Source organism: Rhea pennata, chromosome Z, assembly GCF_028389875.1.
Source record: "Rhea pennata isolate bPtePen1 chromosome Z, bPtePen1.pri, whole genome shotgun sequence".
In the NCBI taxonomy this organism is placed as follows: domain Eukaryota; kingdom Metazoa; phylum Chordata; class Aves; order Rheiformes; family Rheidae; genus Rhea; species Rhea pennata.
Genome location: NC_084702.1, coordinates 7,086,105 through 7,108,199, shown reverse-complemented (window position 1 = coordinate 7,108,199; position 22,095 = coordinate 7,086,105).

Here is a 22,095-nt window from a genome sequence, read left to right as displayed (position 1 = left end):
AAGAGCTCTGCCACTTGGCTTGCAGTCTACACCGGGACAGCCTGGATTCCTGCCGTGGGCACAGGTGAAAGGAGCGGCAGGGGCAGACGGAGGCTTGGTCATGGCTTTTTCACACTGCGACACACACCCAGAGGTGCAGGGCTTATGCCAAAACTGCGTCCCCGAACGGGAGGCTGGAGCGGGTGAGGTTGCTTCTGGTCTGCCCCACCGAGGTGGCAGGAGGTTGCTCATGGGGGGGCTGCCGCACAAAGTGCTGCTTGGCTGCGGTGGCCGGCGGAGTCTGCCCAGCAGCAGCAAGGCTGCGCTACCCGGAGGGCACCTGCCTGGCGGCAGCAGGGCCCTTGTCACCGCTCTTTGTGACAGCCGCAGAACTGCCGGGTGCCAGGGCGGCCGCGGCCCCGCCATGCCCAGCAGCACAGGGACGACACAGCGTGGCAGTGTGCGGAGCTGCAGCAGGAGCAGTTGCGGCTCATCCACGGCTTTTCCGGCAGCCACAGGCCCTCGGCAGGGCCCAGGGCTTTCCCCGCAAGATCCCCTCACGGCAGCAGCAAGAGCGATGGTGCTGGGGCTTGGCAGCTCCGCAGGGCCCTCGGCGGCCCCGCAGCAGCAGCAGCAGCATAGAGGTCCCTGGCAGAGCAGCTCTCCGCCGGAGCCCCACGAGGTTTGCACACCTGCGCTGCACCAGGCAGGTGAGTGAGCCGGCGCTGCGGGGCACCCCAGTTCGGGGGGCACTGAGCCCGCCCGGCTCTGCCGTGGCCTCCTGTCTGCTGCAGCCCGTGCCTGGGGGCACCAAGCCAGGTGGGCGCTGGGGCTCGCTGGGGCTGCAAGCTGGGGCTCTGCGATTGGCACCAGCCAGCCCCAGGATGCCCCCGGGGGCGACAGGAGCCCCGGGCACAGGGATCCTGCTCCAGGGCCCGCGGCACAGGCAGCCAGAGGCCGCTCAGCTCGCAGCAGCAAGTGCTGCTGCAGGGCAGGGACAGCTTTGGGCTGTCTGCAAGAGAGGTCCCAGCCCGGGGACACCGGCGGCATTTCTCAACCTTGCTGCTCTCCAGCTTCGCCCCTGCCTGCTGGGGGGTCCTTTGCTCTGCTCTCTGCTGCCAGCACCTACAGCTCTCCCTCTTCTCTCTCTCTGCTGGAGCCAGGTTCTTCTGCCTGCAGCCAGATGGGGGTGCCAGCAGAGCAGCAGGAAGCTCCGCAGCCCAGCCAGGCCTTTCCCAGAGCTACAGGACAGGTATGGACAGACCCGGACACCTGCTTTGTGCCCACACCTCTCACCGGCTCCTTCTATGCTCACACAGGCCTTCCTGGAGGGTCGAGCTGCTGCCCTGCAGGCACCCCACACCAGCATGGCATCATCTCCCTTTGCTTGGTCCCTGCAGGCTCCGAGTGCTCTGGATGATGTGCTGCAGGCGATGCTGGTTGATTCGCACACCTCCAGCATCCGGGAGCTGCAGAATGCACTGCAGGTCTGCCACGTACAGGGACTGCGCTTCCCATGGCTCTGTCTCTCACGCTGAAGGAACGGGACCCCTCCAAACTGAGCACCCCACACACCCCACTCCACCCTCGCCAGACCTGGCAACGAAGAGCATGCTGCAGCACAGCGGCCAGCTCCCTCAGAGAAGCAGGAGGCTTCTGCTCCATGCCCCTCTTTCTGACCGCTCCCTGTCTCTTGGGTACGGGCACAGGCCAGCCCCCCTCCTCACAGGGCTTTGGTGCGGTGGCAAAGGGCTGCTCACTGCCCCTCCTCAACAACAGCCTCTGCTCCTCCCAAACCTTGCCCTGGCACCAAAGCCCTGTGAGGAGTTGCACCCTCCTCTGCTCTGCTCTCGAGGACCAGGGCATCAGCTGGGGGGCTGCGGATGCTCTGCACTGCCTCTACAGATTGCTCGGCAGTGAGAGAGGAAGACGAAGTGCCATGGCTTGGGGCCCTCCGGGCACAGACAGGTGCCCAAGCAAAGCGCTGCGCTACCTTGCCACTCTCCTCAGCTCCAGGAAGCAGCAAGAAACCCTTCCAGGCTGCAGCACGGCAGCAGCTGTGCTGCATTCGCCCCAGGGCCCAGGCAGCCCAGCACCTCCGGGGCATGGGGGAAGCCTGACCCATGTAGCTCTCCCCTCTCAGGGCTTTGGTCCTACTGCAGATGGGAAAATGCCGTTGAACTTACCGCCTGGTCTGGATCCCGGGAAGCAACTTCCCCTCTCCAACTTTGACAGCGCTTAGATCCTCCCAGCGAACTCTGCTGCTCCCCATATACCATTGACCTGCTCTGGTGCTGCCAGCCATGCGTTGCTCCCCACCCCTTTCTGGCTCCCATCTCATCATTTCTAGCATGACTGTCCTTGCCGGGAAAAAGCTGCTCCTTCTAACCGGTCCCATCCTCTCTTGCTTCTGCTCCCTCAGTGCTTTTCAGCATCCCACCACGCACCACTCTGAAAGGGTCTTTTTCCAGGGAGAGGCCTCTGCTCTCAGTGGTCGGACTGCCTGATCACAAATTTCTGTGGGCTGAAGGCATAACTGTAGTAACCTGTGGCAGCCTGTGTGTTCCTAATGTTCACTGAAAGGTATATTCCATGCTTGCCTCCCTTTCCTCCTTGCTGCATCACTGCACAAAACTAACCCATTTTAACGGAACTACATACTATTTCCTAACCACGTCTCAACGGTGTCCGCTGCAAATATCCTGAGTTTGAAACTCAATGCATTATTCTAGCTAACTGGCCTGCAAACTCGCCTCTACTCACAGCCTGAGCCGGAGTCTGCCCATCTCCCACACCCCATTGCGGGCTAAAGGTGACAGAAAGCAAATTTTGCCTCTAGGGACACTCCCCAGTGCCTGGCGTTTAGGTCTTTCTGAAGGAAGAGAACAGACCGTCTATACAGCAGCTAACAGGAGCAATAGCGGTGCCATGCAGCAGCCTGGTCTGTGAGCCATTCATTACGCATAGAGATTATTCATGAGAAGATTCATGAGAGATTCAGCCTGGAAGTTCAAAGCGGGCTTGCAGAACTAATGCTCAGTACCCTTAATATACGTGGTGTCCGTATGCAGCCTCACATTGCTTTAGTCTTTCTCTACTGTGAGGTCCTTTCTTTTAAATTCTGACAGGACTCTGTGCAGGCCTCCTCCAGAGCTGTTCTCTGTTCTGATTGCATAACCCAAAAGAAAGAAGAAAGAGCAGCTTGTGTGCAGATTTCCCCCTCCATACAGCTATCCATAAAGAGTAAATTTCATTTTTAGATAAAAAAAAAAATGATCTCAAAGGGAAACTGCAGCAAATATAAACCTCTACACCTCTGAGCACTTTTCTCATTAGGCAGTTCACATATTCATTTTGGAGCAGTTGCTGCACTGGCAGTTTCCCCTCCCTAATCCAGAATTCTGTCTTCCTTATTAATTCTGTATCTCATCTTCCTTAGAGCTACACCAGTTATGTTTGTTCACAACTAGCTAGAGAGCGGGTTAGTAATCTGTGTTGATGTGCTTGTAATGGGCAAATGTAGCCGTGACGCTGACATCCTAGCCATCGCACGAGCAATGTGGCACCCAAGGACGGTGTGCTCTATGGAAAAGAGAATGTGCCACATCCTGAGCTGTATGTTGTAGCCTCTGCCTCCTCACAACTACCGAGTTGTTGAGCAGCTGCTCTGCAAGAACACACTGAGTAGCTACTTCAAATGGGAGTCCATTCACTGGCTGGTGTTACTACTGTTTAGCCATCCTGATCACCCAACCTGATCCGGTATAGAGAAACTCGGAGAGGGATAGGATCAGCACAGAATCAGCTGCAAGAGCCATCTTGCGCTGGGAAATGACATGGTCAGAACCAAAGGCGTAAATTCAGCTGTATGTTGAATTTTGATTCATAAAGTTTGGTCACTTCTGGATAAGGAAGGGAAGTGAGAACTCTGACTGGTGTTTTGCGGAAACGAGAATGTCTACGGCATGCCGCTGTCCAGCATAATTCAGCTAAAGAACTCTGCTTTCCTCCAGGGCTGCTGATGCCTCAGGCACTTCAGACGTCCTCGGATCTGATGGGACAGAGGAGAAGTGGAGTTCAAGCTGCAGAAAGCTGCTAACCAGCCCAAATATGAGAATTTCACTGGCTAGAAGAGGCAAAGTAAGCCACTCGTTTGTGGCCAGCTCAGGATTTGGGCTCCTAGAGTACAGGAGAGAAGTGAAGCGGCTGATGACAGCCTGCTCGGGTTTATTAGCCAAGAGAGTATGGCAGACTATTGCCAAGAATTCCCTGACAGTAAGGATGTTAATTTACTAGCTTGCTCGGATTTCTCTGGTGTCAGGAGCTTGGCAAATATGAGTGGAGGTAAATTGCTTGGCGTAACGAGACATCTACACAGTCACACACACTAGCCACTAGCACATCTAACCTCAATGATGGGCTGGCCTGGGAGGTCATGGTGCTATTGCTCTTGAGCTACCAAAGCGCAGGACCTTCTGCGGTGAGAGGCCTGGTGCTGGACAAAACCCAGTTAATTAGATACTCCTGCTCCTGGAGGGTCACAGTCTCCACAGTGGCAGGCTCCTGCAGACTAGCTTGGCTTTGCTCTGCCCCACTCTCCACCTCCACATCTCATTCCTAGCTGCGAGAGTTCTGCTAGCCCAGGCCCTTTGTTTCCTGGGAAGGAAAATCCCGTTTTCTGGCCAGCGATTTGTGCCACAGGTGTTGGGGTAGGGTAGAGAAGGGGGCAGGGTAGGTAGCCACAGGAGGAAAGCACTTTGGGCTGGGAGTTTAGTGGGTCCAGAGGACGGAAGCAGGTACTAGTCTCCCTCTTGCTGAAGCAAGGCTTAGCACTATCTCTATCTTGCACCAAAGCCACAGAGTAAACATCTTGAGATAAGGGACAAACAACTGTCTCTGCAAGAGAGGGAGGCGAAAGACAGCTCCTGAGAATCCCTCCCCAGAAGCTCCTGTAACACAGAGTCAGCTTAAATCCTCTGCTTGGACCATGGAACCGCCACCATAGCCCAGTGCTTACACGACTTTCAAGGCCACCCTTGTGCTAAAGCTTTGGCCAAGGTTACAGATCTCCACAGAATAAATCTTCCCCTAGACCTCTCGTGAGGTCCCAGGCACAGGCCTGGGAAGCTGGTACCCAGGTGCAGAAGAACGGGTCTGTGGCAGCAATCAGGCACCCACAACCCGTGCGGTGGAAATACCGACAGATTGATTGAATGCTACCTGGCGTCGGATATGATATGTTGTGATTGCTAATCGTCGCCGCACGCCGAGACAGCTGTTGACGTACAACGCGCAGGGGCAATGGTGGTACAGGCATTAACCTTGTGGTTTGCAGTACTCCCCTGAGCAGTAACTACTCAGTCAGAGGTAGGGTCACACTTCAAAAATCATGACGTTCAGGTGTAACATGGGTCTTCCACCCAAGCCACAGGCCAGCAGCTCGCTGGAGCACGTGAGCATATTGTTGAAGGTGGAACCAAACACACGTAGGAAAGCAAGCTCTCCGCAATAACCCTGAGGCACCGTGTGACACTCAGCAACAGCCTCCTGGAACGACCGCAAGGGACCAATTGCAACTCACGCCCTGCCCGTTCCACACCCAGAGGATCCACTCATCATTCAACCCGAAGGAAGCTCTAAGCCCCTTACAAACTCTTGAGGCACCATGCTCCAAGCAGGCATTACCTCTTCCATCAGCCTCACAGAGCTCAGACTATGGCTGTGTTAGGGCAGAGGTTGTCCGAGGGACTATCGGTAAAGAGCTCTGCCACTTGGCTTGCAGTCTACACCGGGACAGCCTGGATTCCTGCCGTGGGCACAGGTGAAAGGAGCGGCAGGGGCAGACGGAGGCTTGGTCATGGCTTTTTCACACTGCGACACACACCCAGAGGTGCAGGGCTTATGCCAAAACTGCGTCCCCGAACGGGAGGCTGGAGCGGGTGAGGTTGCTTCTGGTCTGCCCCACCGAGGTGGCAGGAGGTTGCTCATGGGGGGGCTGCCGCACAAAGTGCTGCTTGGCTGCGGTGGCCGGCGGAGTCTGCCCAGCAGCAGCAAGGCTGCGCTACCCGGAGGGCACCTGCCTGGCGGCAGCAGGGCCCTTGTCACCGCTCTTTGTGACAGCCGCAGAACTGCCGGGTGCCAGGGCGGCCGCGGCCCCGCCATGCCCAGCAGCACAGGGACGACACAGCGTGGCAGTGTGCGGAGCTGCAGCAGGAGCAGTTGCGGCTCATCCACGGCTTTTCCGGCAGCCACAGGCCCTCGGCAGGGCCCAGGGCTTTCCCCGCAAGATCCCCTCACGGCAGCAGCAAGAGCGATGGTGCTGGGGCTTGGCAGCTCCGCAGGGCCCTCGGCGGCCCCGCAGCAGCAGCAGCAGCATAGAGGTCCCTGGCAGAGCAGCTCTCCGCCGGAGCCCCACGAGGTTTGCACACCTGCGCTGCACCAGGCAGGTGAGTGAGCCGGCGCTGCGGGGCACCCCAGTTCGGGGGGCACTGAGCCCGCCCGGCTCTGCCGTGGCCTCCTGTCTGCTGCAGCCCGTGCCTGGGGGCACCAAGCCAGGTGGGCGCTGGGGCTCGCTGGGGCTGCAAGCTGGGGCTCTGCGATTGGCACCAGCCAGCCCCAGGATGCCCCCGGGGGCGACAGGAGCCCCGGGCACAGGGATCCTGCTCCAGGGCCCGCGGCACAGGCAGCCAGAGGCCGCTCAGCTCGCAGCAGCAAGTGCTGCTGCAGGGCAGGGACAGCTTTGGGCTGTCTGCAAGAGAGGTCCCAGCCCGGGGACACCGGCGGCATTTCTCAACCTTGCTGCTCTCCAGCTTCGCCCCTGCCTGCTGGGGGGTCCTTTGCTCTGCTCTCTGCTGCCAGCACCTACAGCTCTCCCTCTTCTCTCTCTCTGCTGGAGCCAGGTTCTTCTGCCTGCAGCCAGATGGGGGTGCCAGCAGAGCAGCAGGAAGCTCCGCAGCCCAGCCAGGCCTTTCCCAGAGCTACAGGACAGGTATGGACAGACCCGGACACCTGCTTTGTGCCCACACCTCTCACCGGCTCCTTCTATGCTCACACAGGCCTTCCTGGAGGGTCGAGCTGCTGCCCTGCAGGCACCCCACACCAGCATGGCATCATCTCCCTTTGCTTGGTCCCTGCAGGCTCCGAGTGCTCTGGATGATGTGCTGCAGGCGATGCTGGTTGATTCGCACACCTCCAGCATCCGGGAGCTGCAGAATGCACTGCAGGTCTGCCACGTACAGGGACTGCGCTTCCCATGGCTCTGTCTCTCACGCTGAAGGAACGGGACCCCTCCAAACTGAGCACCCCACACACCCCACTCCACCCTCGCCAGACCTGGCAACGAAGAGCATGCTGCAGCACAGCGGCCAGCTCCCTCAGAGAAGCAGGAGGCTTCTGCTCCATGCCCCTCTTTCTGACCGCTCCCTGTCTCTTGGGTACGGGCAGAGGCCAGCCCCCCTCCTCACAGGGCTTTGGTGCGGTGGCAAAGGGCTGCTCACTGCCCCTCCTCAACAACAGCCTCTGCTCCTCCCAAACCTTGCCCTGGCACCAAAGCCCTGTGAGGAGTTGCACCCTCCTCTGCTCTGCTCTCGAGGACCAGGGCATCAGCTGGGGGGCTGCGGATGCTCTGCACTGCCTCTACAGATTGCTCGGCAGTGAGAGAGGAAGACGAAGTGCCATGGCTTGGGGCCCTCCGGGCACAGACAGGTGCCCAAGCAAAGCGCTGCGCTACCTTGCCACTCTCCTCAGCTCCAGGAAGCAGCAAGAAACCCTTCCAGGCTGCAGCACGGCAGCAGCTGTGCTGCATTCGCCCCAGGGCCCAGGCAGCCCAGCACCTCCGGGGCATGGGGGAAGCCTGACCCATGTAGCTCTCCCCTCTCAGGGCTTTGGTCCTACTGCAGATGGGAAAATGCCGTTGAACTTACCGCCTGGTCTGGATCCCGGGAAGCAACTTCCCCTCTCCAACTTTGACAGCGCTTAGATCCTCCCAGCGAACTCTGCTGCTCCCCATATACCATTGACCTGCTCTGGTGCTGCCAGCCATGCGTTGCTCCCCACCCCTTTCTGGCTCCCATCTCATCATTTCTAGCATGACTGTCCTTGCCGGGAAAAAGCTGCTCCTTCTAACCGGTCCCATCCTCTCTTGCTTCTGCTCCCTCAGTGCTTTTCAGCATCCCACCACGCACCACTCTGAAAGGGTCTTTTTCCAGGGAGAGGCCTCTGCTCTCAGTGGTCGGACTGCCTGATCACAAATTTCTGTGGGCTGAAGGCATAACTGTAGTAACCTGTGGCAGCCTGTGTGTTCCTAATGTTCACTGAAAGGTATATTCCATGCTTGCCTCCCTTTCCTCCTTGCTGCATCACTGCACAAAACTAACCCATTTTAACGGAACTACATACTATTTCCTAACCACGTCTCAACGGTGTCCGCTGCAAATATCCTGAGTTTGAAACTCAATGCATTATTCTAGCTAACTGGCCTGCAAACTCGCCTCTACTCACAGCCTGAGCCGGAGTCTGCCCATCTCCCACACCCCATTGCGGGCTAAAGGTGACAGAAAGCAAATTTTGCCTCTAGGGACACTCCCCAGTGCCTGGCGTTTAGGTCTTTCTGAAGGAAGAGAACAGACCGTCTATACAGCAGCTAACAGGAGCAATAGCGGTGCCATGCAGCAGCCTGGTCTGTGAGCCATTCATTACGCATAGAGATTATTCATGAGAAGATTCATGAGAGATTCAGCCTGGAAGTTCAAAGCGGGCTTGCAGAACTAATGCTCAGTACCCTTAATATACGTGGTGTCCGTATGCAGCCTCACATTGCTTTAGTCTTTCTCTACTGTGAGGTCCTTTCTTTTAAATTCTGACAGGACTCTGTGCAGGCCTCCTCCAGAGCTGTTCTCTGTTCTGATTGCATAACCCAAAAGAAAGAAGAAAGAGCAGCTTGTGTGCAGATTTCCCCCTCCATACAGCTATCCATAAAGAGTAAATTTCATTTTTAGATAAAAAAAAAAATGATCTCAAAGGGAAACTGCAGCAAATATAAACCTCTACACCTCTGAGCACTTTTCTCATTAGGCAGTTCACATATTCATTTTGGAGCAGTTGCTGCACTGGCAGTTTCCCCTCCCTAATCCAGAATTCTGTCTTCCTTATTAATTCTGTATCTCATCTTCCTTAGAGCTACACCAGTTATGTTTGTTCACAACTAGCTAGAGAGCGGGTTAGTAATCTGTGTTGATGTGCTTGTAATGGGCAAATGTAGCCGTGACGCTGACATCCTAGCCATCGCACGAGCAATGTGGCACCCAAGGACGGTGTGCTCTATGGAAAAGAGAATGTGCCACATCCTGAGCTGTATGTTGTAGCCTCTGCCTCCTCACAACTACCGAGTTGTTGAGCAGCTGCTCTGCAAGAACACACTGAGTAGCTACTTCAAATGGGAGTCCATTCACTGGCTGGTGTTACTACTGTTTAGCCATCCTGATCACCCAACCTGATCCGGTATAGAGAAACTCGGAGAGGGATAGGATCAGCACAGAATCAGCTGCAAGAGCCATCTTGCGCTGGGAAATGACATGGTCAGAACCAAAGGCGTAAATTCAGCTGTATGTTGAATTTTGATTCATAAAGTTTGGTCACTTCTGGATAAGGAAGGGAAGTGAGAACTCTGACTGGTGTTTTGCGGAAACGAGAATGTCTACGGCATGCCGCTGTCCAGCATAATTCAGCTAAAGAACTCTGCTTTCCTCCAGGGCTGCTGATGCCTCAGGCACTTCAGACGTCCTCGGATCTGATGGGACAGAGGAGAAGTGGAGTTCAAGCTGCAGAAAGCTGCTAACCAGCCCAAATATGAGAATTTCACTGGCTAGAAGAGGCAAAGTAAGCCACTCGTTTGTGGCCAGCTCAGGATTTGGGCTCCTAGAGTACAGGAGAGAAGTGAAGCGGCTGATGACAGCCTGCTCGGGTTTATTAGCCAAGAGAGTATGGCAGACTATTGCCAAGAATTCCCTGACAGTAAGGATGTTAATTTACTAGCTTGCTCTGATTTCTCTGGTGTCAGGAGCTTGGCAAATATGAGTGGAGGTAAATTGCTTGGCGTAACGAGACATCTACACAGTCACACACACTAGCCACTAGCACATCTAACCTCAATGATGGGCTGGCCTGGGAGGTCATGGTGCTATTGCTCTTGAGCTACCAAAGCGCAGGACCTTCTGCGGTGAGAGGCCTGGTGCTGGACAAAACCCAGTTAATTAGATACTCCTGCTCCTGGAGGGTCACAGTCTCCACAGTGGCAGGCTCCTGCAGACTAGCTTGGCTTTGCTCTGCCCCACTCTCCACCTCCACATCTCATTCCTAGCTGCGAGAGTTCTGCTAGCCCAGGCCCTTTGTTTCCTGGGAAGGAAAATCCCGTTTTCTGGCCAGCGATTTGTGCCACAGGTGTTGGGGTAGGGTAGAGAAGGGGGCAGGGTAGGTAGCCACAGGAGGAAAGCACTTTGGGCTGGGAGTTTAGTGGGTCCAGAGGACGGAAGCAGGTACTAGTCTCCCTCTTGCTGAAGCAAGGCTTAGCACTATCTCTATCTTGCACCAAAGCCACAGAGTAAACATCTTGAGATAAGGGACAAACAACTGTCTCTGCAAGAGAGGGAGGCGAAAGACAGCTCCTGAGAATCCCTCCCCAGAAGCTCCTGTAACACAGAGTCAGCTTAAATCCTCTGCTTGGACCATGGAACCGCCACCATAGCCCAGTGCTTACACGACTTTCAAGGCCACCCTTGTGCTAAAGCTTTGGCCAAGGTTACAGATCTCCACAGAATAAATCTTCCCCTAGACCTCTCGTGAGGTCCCAGGCACAGGCCTGGGAAGCTGGTACCCAGGTGCAGAAGAACGGGTCTGTGGCAGCAATCAGGCACCCACAACCCGTGCGGTGGAAATACCGACAGATTGATTGAATGCTACCTGGCGTCGGATATGATATGTTGTGATTGCTAATCGTCGCCGCACGCCGAGACAGCTGTTGACGTACAACGCGCAGGGGCAATGGTGGTACAGGCATTAACCTTGTGGTTTGCAGTACTCCCCTGAGCAGTAACTACTCAGTCAGAGGTAGGGTCACACTTCAAAAATCATGACGTTCAGGTGTAACATGGGTCTTCCACCCAAGCCACAGGCCAGCAGCTCGCTGGAGCACGTGAGCATATTGTTGAAGGTGGAACCAAACACACGTAGGAAAGCAAGCTCTCCGCAATAACCCTGAGGCACCGTGTGACACTCAGCAACAGCCTCCTGGAACGACCGCAAGGGACCAATTGCAACTCACGCCCTGCCCGTTCCACACCCAGAGGATCCACTCATCATTCAACCCGAAGGAAGCTCTAAGCCCCTTACAAACTCTTGAGGCACCATGCTCCAAGCAGGCATTACCTCTTCCATCAGCCTCACAGAGCTCAGACTATGGCTGTGTTAGGGCAGAGGTTGTCCGAGGGACTATCGGTAAAGAGCTCTGCCACTTGGCTTGCAGTCTACACCGGGACAGCCTGGATTCCTGCCGTGGGCACAGGTGAAAGGAGCGGCAGGGGCAGACGGAGGCTTGGTCATGGCTTTTTCACACTGCGACACACACCCAGAGGTGCAGGGCTTATGCCAAAACTGCGTCCCCGAACGGGAGGCTGGAGCGGGTGAGGTTGCTTCTGGTCTGCCCCACCGAGGTGGCAGGAGGTTGCTCATGGGGGGGCTGCCGCACAAAGTGCTGCTTGGCTGCGGTGGCCGGCGGAGTCTGCCCAGCAGCAGCAAGGCTGCGCTACCCGGAGGGCACCTGCCTGGCGGCAGCAGGGCCCTTGTCACCGCTCTTTGTGACAGCCGCAGAACTGCCGGGTGCCAGGGCGGCCGCGGCCCCGCCATGCCCAGCAGCACAGGGACGACACAGCGTGGCAGTGTGCGGAGCTGCAGCAGGAGCAGTTGCGGCTCATCCACGGCTTTTCCGGCAGCCACAGGCCCTCGGCAGGGCCCAGGGCTTTCCCCGCAAGATCCCCTCACGGCAGCAGCAAGAGCGATGGTGCTGGGGCTTGGCAGCTCCGCAGGGCCCTCGGCGGCCCCGCAGCAGCAGCAGCAGCATAGAGGTCCCTGGCAGAGCAGCTCTCCGCCGGAGCCCCACGAGGTTTGCACACCTGCGCTGCACCAGGCAGGTGAGTGAGCCGGCGCTGCGGGGCACCCCAGTTCGGGGGGCACTGAGCCCGCCCGGCTCTGCCGTGGCCTCCTGTCTGCTGCAGCCCGTGCCTGGGGGCACCAAGCCAGGTGGGCGCTGGGGCTCGCTGGGGCTGCAAGCTGGGGCTCTGCGATTGGCACCAGCCAGCCCCAGGATGCCCCCGGGGGCGACAGGAGCCCCGGGCACAGGGATCCTGCTCCAGGGCCCGCGGCACAGGCAGCCAGAGGCCGCTCAGCTCGCAGCAGCAAGTGCTGCTGCAGGGCAGGGACAGCTTTGGGCTGTCTGCAAGAGAGGTCCCAGCCCGGGGACACCGGCGGCATTTCTCAACCTTGCTGCTCTCCAGCTTCGCCCCTGCCTGCTGGGGGGTCCTTTGCTCTGCTCTCTGCTGCCAGCACCTACAGCTCTCCCTCTTCTCTCTCTCTGCTGGAGCCAGGTTCTTCTGCCTGCAGCCAGATGGGGGTGCCAGCAGAGCAGCAGGAAGCTCCGCAGCCCAGCCAGGCCTTTCCCAGAGCTACAGGACAGGTATGGACAGACCCGGACACCTGCTTTGTGCCCACACCTCTCACCGGCTCCTTCTATGCTCACACAGGCCTTCCTGGAGGGTCGAGCTGCTGCCCTGCAGGCACCCCACACCAGCATGGCATCATCTCCCTTTGCTTGGTCCCTGCAGGCTCCGAGTGCTCTGGATGATGTGCTGCAGGCGATGCTGGTTGATTCGCACACCTCCAGCATCCGGGAGCTGCAGAATGCACTGCAGGTCTGCCACGTACAGGGACTGCGCTTCCCATGGCTCTGTCTCTCACGCTGAAGGAACGGGACCCCTCCAAACTGAGCACCCCACACACCCCACTCCACCCTCGCCAGACCTGGCAACGAAGAGCATGCTGCAGCACAGCGGCCAGCTCCCTCAGAGAAGCAGGAGGCTTCTGCTCCATGCCCCTCTTTCTGACCGCTCCCTGTCTCTTGGGTACGGGCAGAGGCCAGCCCCCCTCCTCACAGGGCTTTGGTGCGGTGGCAAAGGGCTGCTCACTGCCCCTCCTCAACAACAGCCTCTGCTCCTCCCAAACCTTGCCCTGGCACCAAAGCCCTGTGAGGAGTTGCACCCTCCTCTGCTCTGCTCTCGAGGACCAGGGCATCAGCTGGGGGGCTGCGGATGCTCTGCACTGCCTCTACAGATTGCTCGGCAGTGAGAGAGGAAGACGAAGTGCCATGGCTTGGGGCCCTCCGGGCACAGACAGGTGCCCAAGCAAAGCGCTGCGCTACCTTGCCACTCTCCTCAGCTCCAGGAAGCAGCAAGAAACCCTTCCAGGCTGCAGCACGGCAGCAGCTGTGCTGCATTCGCCCCAGGGCCCAGGCAGCCCAGCACCTCCGGGGCATGGGGGAAGCCTGACCCATGTAGCTCTCCCCTCTCAGGGCTTTGGTCCTACTGCAGATGGGAAAATGCCGTTGAACTTACCGCCTGGTCTGGATCCCGGGAAGCAACTTCCCCTCTCCAACTTTGACAGCGCTTAGATCCTCCCAGCGAACTCTGCTGCTCCCCATATACCATTGACCTGCTCTGGTGCTGCCAGCCATGCGTTGCTCCCCACCCCTTTCTGGCTCCCATCTCATCATTTCTAGCATGACTGTCCTTGCCGGGAAAAAGCTGCTCCTTCTAACCGGTCCCATCCTCTCTTGCTTCTGCTCCCTCAGTGCTTTTCAGCATCCCACCACGCACCACTCTGAAAGGGTCTTTTTCCAGGGAGAGGCCTCTGCTCTCAGTGGTCGGACTGCCTGATCACAAATTTCTGTGGGCTGAAGGCATAACTGTAGTAACCTGTGGCAGCCTGTGTGTTCCTAATGTTCACTGAAAGGTATATTCCATGCTTGCCTCCCTTTCCTCCTTGCTGCATCACTGCACAAAACTAACCCATTTTAACGGAACTACATACTATTTCCTAACCACGTCTCAACGGTGTCCGCTGCAAATATCCTGAGTTTGAAACTCAATGCATTATTCTAGCTAACTGGCCTGCAAACTCGCCTCTACTCACAGCCTGAGCCGGAGTCTGCCCATCTCCCACACCCCATTGCGGGCTAAAGGTGACAGAAAGCAAATTTTGCCTCTAGGGACACTCCCCAGTGCCTGGCGTTTAGGTCTTTCTGAAGGAAGAGAACAGACCGTCTATACAGCAGCTAACAGGAGCAATAGCGGTGCCATGCAGCAGCCTGGTCTGTGAGCCATTCATTACGCATAGAGATTATTCATGAGAAGATTCATGAGAGATTCAGCCTGGAAGTTCAAAGCGGGCTTGCAGAACTAATGCTCAGTACCCTTAATATACGTGGTGTCCGTATGCAGCCTCACATTGCTTTAGTCTTTCTCTACTGTGAGGTCCTTTCTTTTAAATTCTGACAGGACTCTGTGCAGGCCTCCTCCAGAGCTGTTCTCTGTTCTGATTGCATAACCCAAAAGAAAGAAGAAAGAGCAGCTTGTGTGCAGATTTCCCCCTCCATACAGCTATCCATAAAGAGTAAATTTCATTTTTAGATAAAAAAAAAAATGATCTCAAAGGGAAACTGCAGCAAATATAAACCTCTACACCTCTGAGCACTTTTCTCATTAGGCAGTTCACATATTCATTTTGGAGCAGTTGCTGCACTGGCAGTTTCCCCTCCCTAATCCAGAATTCTGTCTTCCTTATTAATTCTGTATCTCATCTTCCTTAGAGCTACACCAGTTATGTTTGTTCACAACTAGCTAGAGAGCGGGTTAGTAATCTGTGTTGATGTGCTTGTAATGGGCAAATGTAGCCGTGACGCTGACATCCTAGCCATCGCACGAGCAATGTGGCACCCAAGGACGGTGTGCTCTATGGAAAAGAGAATGTGCCACATCCTGAGCTGTATGTTGTAGCCTCTGCCTCCTCACAACTACCGAGTTGTTGAGCAGCTGCTCTGCAAGAACACACTGAGTAGCTACTTCAAATGGGAGTCCATTCACTGGCTGGTGTTACTACTGTTTAGCCATCCTGATCACCCAACCTGATCCGGTATAGAGAAACTCGGAGAGGGATAGGATCAGCACAGAATCAGCTGCAAGAGCCATCTTGCGCTGGGAAATGACATGGTCAGAACCAAAGGCGTAAATTCAGCTGTATGTTGAATTTTGATTCATAAAGTTTGGTCACTTCTGGATAAGGAAGGGAAGTGAGAACTCTGACTGGTGTTTTGCGGAAACGAGAATGTCTACGGCATGCCGCTGTCCAGCATAATTCAGCTAAAGAACTCTGCTTTCCTCCAGGGCTGCTGATGCCTCAGGCACTTCAGACGTCCTCGGATCTGATGGGACAGAGGAGAAGTGGAGTTCAAGCTGCAGAAAGCTGCTAACCAGCCCAAATATGAGAATTTCACTGGCTAGAAGAGGCAAAGTAAGCCACTCGTTTGTGGCCAGCTCAGGATTTGGGCTCCTAGAGTACAGGAGAGAAGTGAAGCGGCTGATGACAGCCTGCTCGGGTTTATTAGCCAAGAGAGTATGGCAGACTATTGCCAAGAATTCCCTGACAGTAAGGATGTTAATTTACTAGCTTGCTCTGATTTCTCTGGTGTCAGGAGCTTGGCAAATATGAGTGGAGGTAAATTGCTTGGCGTAACGAGACATCTACACAGTCACACACACTAGCCACTAGCACATCTAACCTCAATGATGGGCTGGCCTGGGAGGTCATGGTGCTATTGCTCTTGAGCTACCAAAGCGCAGGACCTTCTGCGGTGAGAGGCCTGGTGCTGGACAAAACCCAGTTAATTAGATACTCCTGCTCCTGGAGGGTCACAGTCTCCACAGTGGCAGGCTCCTGCAGACTAGCTTGGCTTTGCTCTGCCCCACTCTCCACCTCCACATCTCATTCCTAGCTGCGAGAGTTCTGCTAGCCCAGGCCCTTTGTTTCCTGGGAAGGAAAATCCCGTTTTCTGGCCAGCGATTTGTGCCACAGGTGTTGGGGTAGGGTAGAGAAGGGGGCAGGGTAGGTAGCCACAGGAGGAAAGCACTTTGGGCTGGGAGTTTAGTGGGTCCAGAGGACGGAAGCAGGTACTAGTCTCCCTCTTGCTGAAGCAAGGCTTAGCACTATCTCTATCTTGCACCAAAGCCACAGAGTAAACATCTTGAGATAAGGGACAAACAACTGTCTCTGCGAGAGAGGGAGGCGAAAGACAGCTCCTGAGAATCCCTCCCCAGAAGCTCCTGTAACACAGAGTCAGCTTAAATCCTCAGCTTGGACCATGGAACCGCCACCATAGCCCAGTGCTTACACGACTTTCAAGGCCACCCTTGTGCTAAAGCTTTGGCCAAGGTTACAGATCTCCACAGAATAAATCTTCCCCTAGACCTCTCGTGAGGTCCCAGGCACAGGCCTGGGAAGCTGGTACCCAGGTGCAGAAGAACGGGTCTGTGGCAGCAATCAGGCACCCACAACCCGTGCGGTGGAAATACCGACAGATTGATTGAATGCTACCTGGCGTCGGATATGATATGTTGTGATTGCTAATCGTCGCCGCACGCCGAGACAGCTGTTGACGTACAACGCGCAGGGGCAATGGTGGTACAGGCATTAACCTTGTGGTTTGCAGTACTCCCCTGAGCAGTAACTACTCAGTCAGAGGTAGGGTCACACTTCAAAAATCATGACGTTCAGGTGTAACATGGGTCTTCCACCCAAGCCACAGGCCAGCAGCTCGCTGGAGCACGTGAGCATATTGTTGAAGGTGGAACCAAACACACGTAGGAAAGCAAGCTCTCCGCAATAACCCTGAGGCACCGTGTGACACTCAGCAACAGCCTCCTGGAACGACCGCAAGGGACCAATTGCAACTCACGCCCTGCCCGTTCCACACCCAGAGGATCCACTCATCATTCAACCCGAAGGAAGCTCTAAGCCCCTTACAAACTCTTGAGGCACCATGCTCCAAGCAGGCATTACCTCTTCCATCAGCCTCACAGAGCTCAGACTATGGCTGTGTTAGGGCAGAGGTTGTCCGAGGGACTATCGGTAAAGAGCTCTGCCACTTGGCTTGCAGTCTACACCGGGACAGCCTGGATTCCTGCCGTGGGCACAGGTGAAAGGAGCGGCAGGGGCAGACGGAGGCTTGGTCATGGCTTTTTCACACTGCGACACACACCCAGAGGTGCAGGGCTTATGCCAAAACTGCGTCCCCGAACGGGAGGCTGGAGCGGGTGAGGTTGCTTCTGGTCTGCCCCACCGAGGTGGCAGGAGGTTGCTCATGGGGGGGCTGCCGCACAAAGTGCTGCTTGGCTGCGGTGGCCGGCGGAGTCTGCCCAGCAGCAGCAAGGCTGCGCTACCCGGAGGGCACCTGCCTGGCGGCAGCAGGGCCCTTGTCACCGCTCTTTGTGACAGCCGCAGAACTGCCGGGTGCCAGGGCGGCCACGGCCCCGCCATGCCCAGCAGCACAGGGACGACACAGCGTGGCAGTGTGCGGAGCTGCAGCAGGAGCAGTTGCGGCTCATCCACGGCTTTTCCGGCAGCCACAGGCCCTCGGCAGGGCCCAGGGCTTTCCCCGCAAGATCCCCTCACGGCAGCAGCAAGAGCGATGGTGCTGGGGCTTGGCAGCTCCGCAGGGCCCTCGGCGGCCCCGCAGCAGCAGCAGCAGCATAGAGGTCCCTGGCAGAGCAGCTCTCCGCCGGAGCCCCACGAGGTTTGCACACCTGCGCTGCACCAGGCAGGTGAGTGAGCCGGCGCTGCGGGGCACCCCAGTTCGGGGGGCACTGAGCCCGCCCGGCTCTGCCGTGGCCTCCTGTCTGCTGCAGCCCGTGCCTGGGGGCACCAAGCCAGGTGGGCGCTGGGGCTCGCTGGGGCTGCAAGCTGGGGCTCTGCGATTGGCACCAGCCAGCCCCAGGATGCCCCCGGGGGCGACAGGAGCCCCGGGCACAGGGATCCTGCTCCAGGGCCCGCGGCACAGGCAGCCAGAGGCCGCTCAGCTCGCAGCAGCAAGTGCTGCTGCAGGGCAGGGACAGCTTTGGGCTGTCTGCAAGAGAGGTCCCAGCCCGGGGACACCGGCGGCATTTCTCAACCTTGCTGCTCTCCAGCTTCGCCCCTGCCTGCTGGGGGGTCCTTTGCTCTGCTCTCTGCTGCCAGCACCTACAGCTCTCCCTCTTCTCTCTCTCTGCTGGAGCCAGGTTCTTCTGCCTGCAGCCAGATGGGGGTGCCAGCAGAGCAGCAGGAAGCTCCGCAGCCCAGCCAGGCCTTTCCCAGAGCTACAGGACAGGTATGGACAGACCCGGACACCTGCTTTGTGCCCACACCTCTCACCGGCTCCTTCTATGCTCACACAGGCCTTCCTGGAGGGTCGAGCTGCTGCCCTGCAGGCACCCCACACCAGCATGGCATCATCTCCCTTTGCTTGGTCCCTGCAGGCTCCGAGTGCTCTGGATGATGTGCTGCAGGCGATGCTGGTTGATTCGCACACCTCCAGCATCCGGGAGCTGCAGAATGCACTGCAGGTCTGCCACGTACAGGGACTGCGCTTCCCATGGCTCTGTCTCTCACGCTGAAGGAACGGGACCCCTCCAAACTGAGCACCCCACACACCCCACTCCACCCTCGCCAGACCTGGCAACGAAGAGCATGCTGCAGCACAGCGGCCAGCTCCCTCAGAGAAGCAGGAGGCTTCTGCTCCATGCCCCTCTTTCTGACCGCTCCCTGTCTCTTGGGTACGGGCAGAGGCCAGCCCCCCTCCTCACAGGGCTTTGGTGCGGTGGCAAAGGGCTGCTCACTGCCCCTCCTCAACAACAGCCTCTGCTCCTCCCAAACCTTGCCCTGGCACCAAAGCCCTGTGAGGAGTTGCACCCTCCTCTGCTCTGCTCTCGAGGACCAGGGCATCAGCTGGGGGGCTGCGGATGCTCTGCACTGCCTCTACAGATTGCTCGGCAGTGAGAGAGGAAGACGAAGTGCCATGGCTTGGGGCCCTCCGGGCACAGACAGGTGCCCAAGCAAAGCGCTGCGCTACCTTGCCACTCTCCTCAGCTCCAGGAAGCAGCAAGAAACCCTTCCAGGCTGCAGCACGGCAGCAGCTGTGCTGCATTCGCCCCAGGGCCCAGGCAGCCCAGCACCTCCGGGGCATGGGGGAAGCCTGACCCATGTAGCTCTCCCCTCTCAGGGCTTTGGTCCTACTGCAGATGGGAAAATGCCGTTGAACTTACCGCCTGGTCTGGATCCCGGGAAGCAACTTCCCCTCTCCAACTTTGACAGCGCTTAGATCCTCCCAGCGAACTCTGCTGCTCCCCATATACCATTGACCTGCTCTGGTGCTGCCAGCCATGCGTTGCTCCCCACCCCTTTCTGGCTCCCATCTCATCATTTCTAGCATGACTGTCCTTGCCGGGAAAAAGCTGCTCCTTCTAACCGGTCCCATCCTCTCTTGCTTCTGCTCCCTCAGTGCTTTTCAGCATCCCACCACGCACCACTCTGAAAGGGTCTTTTTCCAGGGAGAGGCCTCTGCTCTCAGTGGTCGGACTGCCTGATCACAAATTTCTGTGGGCTGAAGGCATAACTGTAGTAACCTGTGGCAGCCTGTGTGTTCCTAATGTTCACTGAAAGGTATATTCCATGCTTGCCTCCCTTTCCTCCTTGCTGCATCACTGCACAAAACTAACCCATTTTAACGGAACTACATACTATTTCCTAACCACGTCTCAACGGTGTCCGCTGCAAATATCCTGAGTTTGAAACTCAATGCATTATTCTAGCTAACTGGCCTGCAAACTCGCCTCTACTCACAGCCTGAGCCGGAGTCTGCCCATCTCCCACACCCCATTGCGGGCTAAAGGTGACAGAAAGCAAATTTTGCCTCTAGGGACACTCCCCAGTGCCTGGCGTTTAGGTCTTTCTGAAGGAAGAGAACAGACCGTCTATACAGCAGCTAACAGGAGCAATAGCGGTGCCATGCAGCAGCCTGGTCTGTGAGCCATTCATTACGCATAGAGATTATTCATGAGAAGATTCATGAGAGATTCAGCCTGGAAGTTCAAAGCGGGCTTGCAGAACTAATGCTCAGTACCCTTAATATACGTGGTGTCCGTATGCAGCCTCACATTGCTTTAGTCTTTCTCTACTGTGAGGTCCTTTCTTTTAAATTCTGACAGGACTCTGTGCAGGCCTCCTCCAGAGCTGTTCTCTGTTCTGATTGCATAACCCAAAAGAAAGAAGAAAGAGCAGCTTGTGTGCAGATTTCCCCCTCCATACAGCTATCCATAAAGAGTAAATTTCATTTTTAGATAAAAAAAAAAATGATCTCAAAGGGAAACTGCAGCAAATATAAACCTCTACACCTCTGAGCACTTTTCTCATTAGGCAGTTCACATATTCATTTTGGAGCAGTTGCTGCACTGGCAGTTTCCCCTCCCTAATCCAGAATTCTGTCTTCCTTATTAATTCTGTATCTCATCTTCCTTAGAGCTACACCAGTTATGTTTGTTCACAACTAGCTAGAGAGCGGGTTAGTAATCTGTGTTGATGTGCTTGTAATGGGCAAATGTAGCCGTGACGCTGACATCCTAGCCATCGCACGAGCAATGTGGCACCCAAGGACGGTGTGCTCTATGGAAAAGAGAATGTGCCACATCCTGAGCTGTATGTTGTAGCCTCTGCCTCCTCACAACTACCGAGTTGTTGAGCAGCTGCTCTGCAAGAACACACTGAGTAGCTACTTCAAATGGGAGTCCATTCACTGGCTGGTGTTACTACTGTTTAGCCATCCTGATCACCCAACCTGATCCGGTATAGAGAAACTCGGAGAGGGATAGGATCAGCACAGAATCAGCTGCAAGAGCCATCTTGCGCTGGGAAATGACATGGTCAGAACCAAAGGCGTAAATTCAGCTGTATGTTGAATTTTGATTCATAAAGTTTGGTCACTTCTGGATAAGGAAGGGAAGTGAGAACTCTGACTGGTGTTTTGCGGAAACGAGAATGTCTACGGCATGCCGCTGTCCAGCATAATTCAGCTAAAGAACTCTGCTTTCCTCCAGGGCTGCTGATGCCTCAGGCACTTCAGACGTCCTCGGATCTGATGGGACAGAGGAGAAGTGGAGTTCAAGCTGCAGAAAGCTGCTAACCAGCCCAAATATGAGAATTTCACTGGCTAGAAGAGGCAAAGTAAGCCACTCGTTTGTGGCCAGCTCAGGATTTGGGCTCCTAGAGTACAGGAGAGAAGTGAAGCGGCTGATGACAGCCTGCTCGGGTTTATTAGCCAAGAGAGTATGGCAGACTATTGCCAAGAATTCCCTGACAGTAAGGATGTTAATTTACTAGCTTGCTCTGATTTCTCTGGTGTCAGGAGCTTGGCAAATATGAGTGGAGGTAAATTGCTTGGCGTAACGAGACATCTACACAGTCACACACACTAGCCACTAGCACATCTAACCTCAATGATGGGCTGGCCTGGGAGGTCATGGTGCTATTGCTCTTGAGCTACCAAAGCGCAGGACCTTCTGCGGTGAGAGGCCTGGTGCTGGACAAAACCCAGTTAATTAGATACTCCTGCTCCTGGAGGGTCACAGTCTCCACAGTGGCAGGCTCCTGCAGACTAGCTTGGCTTTGCTCTGCCCCACTCTCCACCTCCACATCTCATTCCTAGCTGCGAGAGTTCTGCTAGCCCAGGCCCTTTGTTTCCTGGGAAGGAAAATCCCGTTTTCTGGCCAGCGATTTGTGCCACAGGTGTTGGGGTAGGGTAGAGAAGGGGGCAGGGTAGGTAACCACAGGAGGAAAGCACTTTGGGCTGGGAGTTTAGTGGGTCCAGAGGACGGAAGCAGGTACTAGTCTCCCTCTTGCTGAAGCAAGGCTTAGCACTATCTCTATCTTGCACCAAAGCCACAGAGTAAACATCTTGAGATAAGGGACAAACAACTGTCTCTGCAAGAGAGG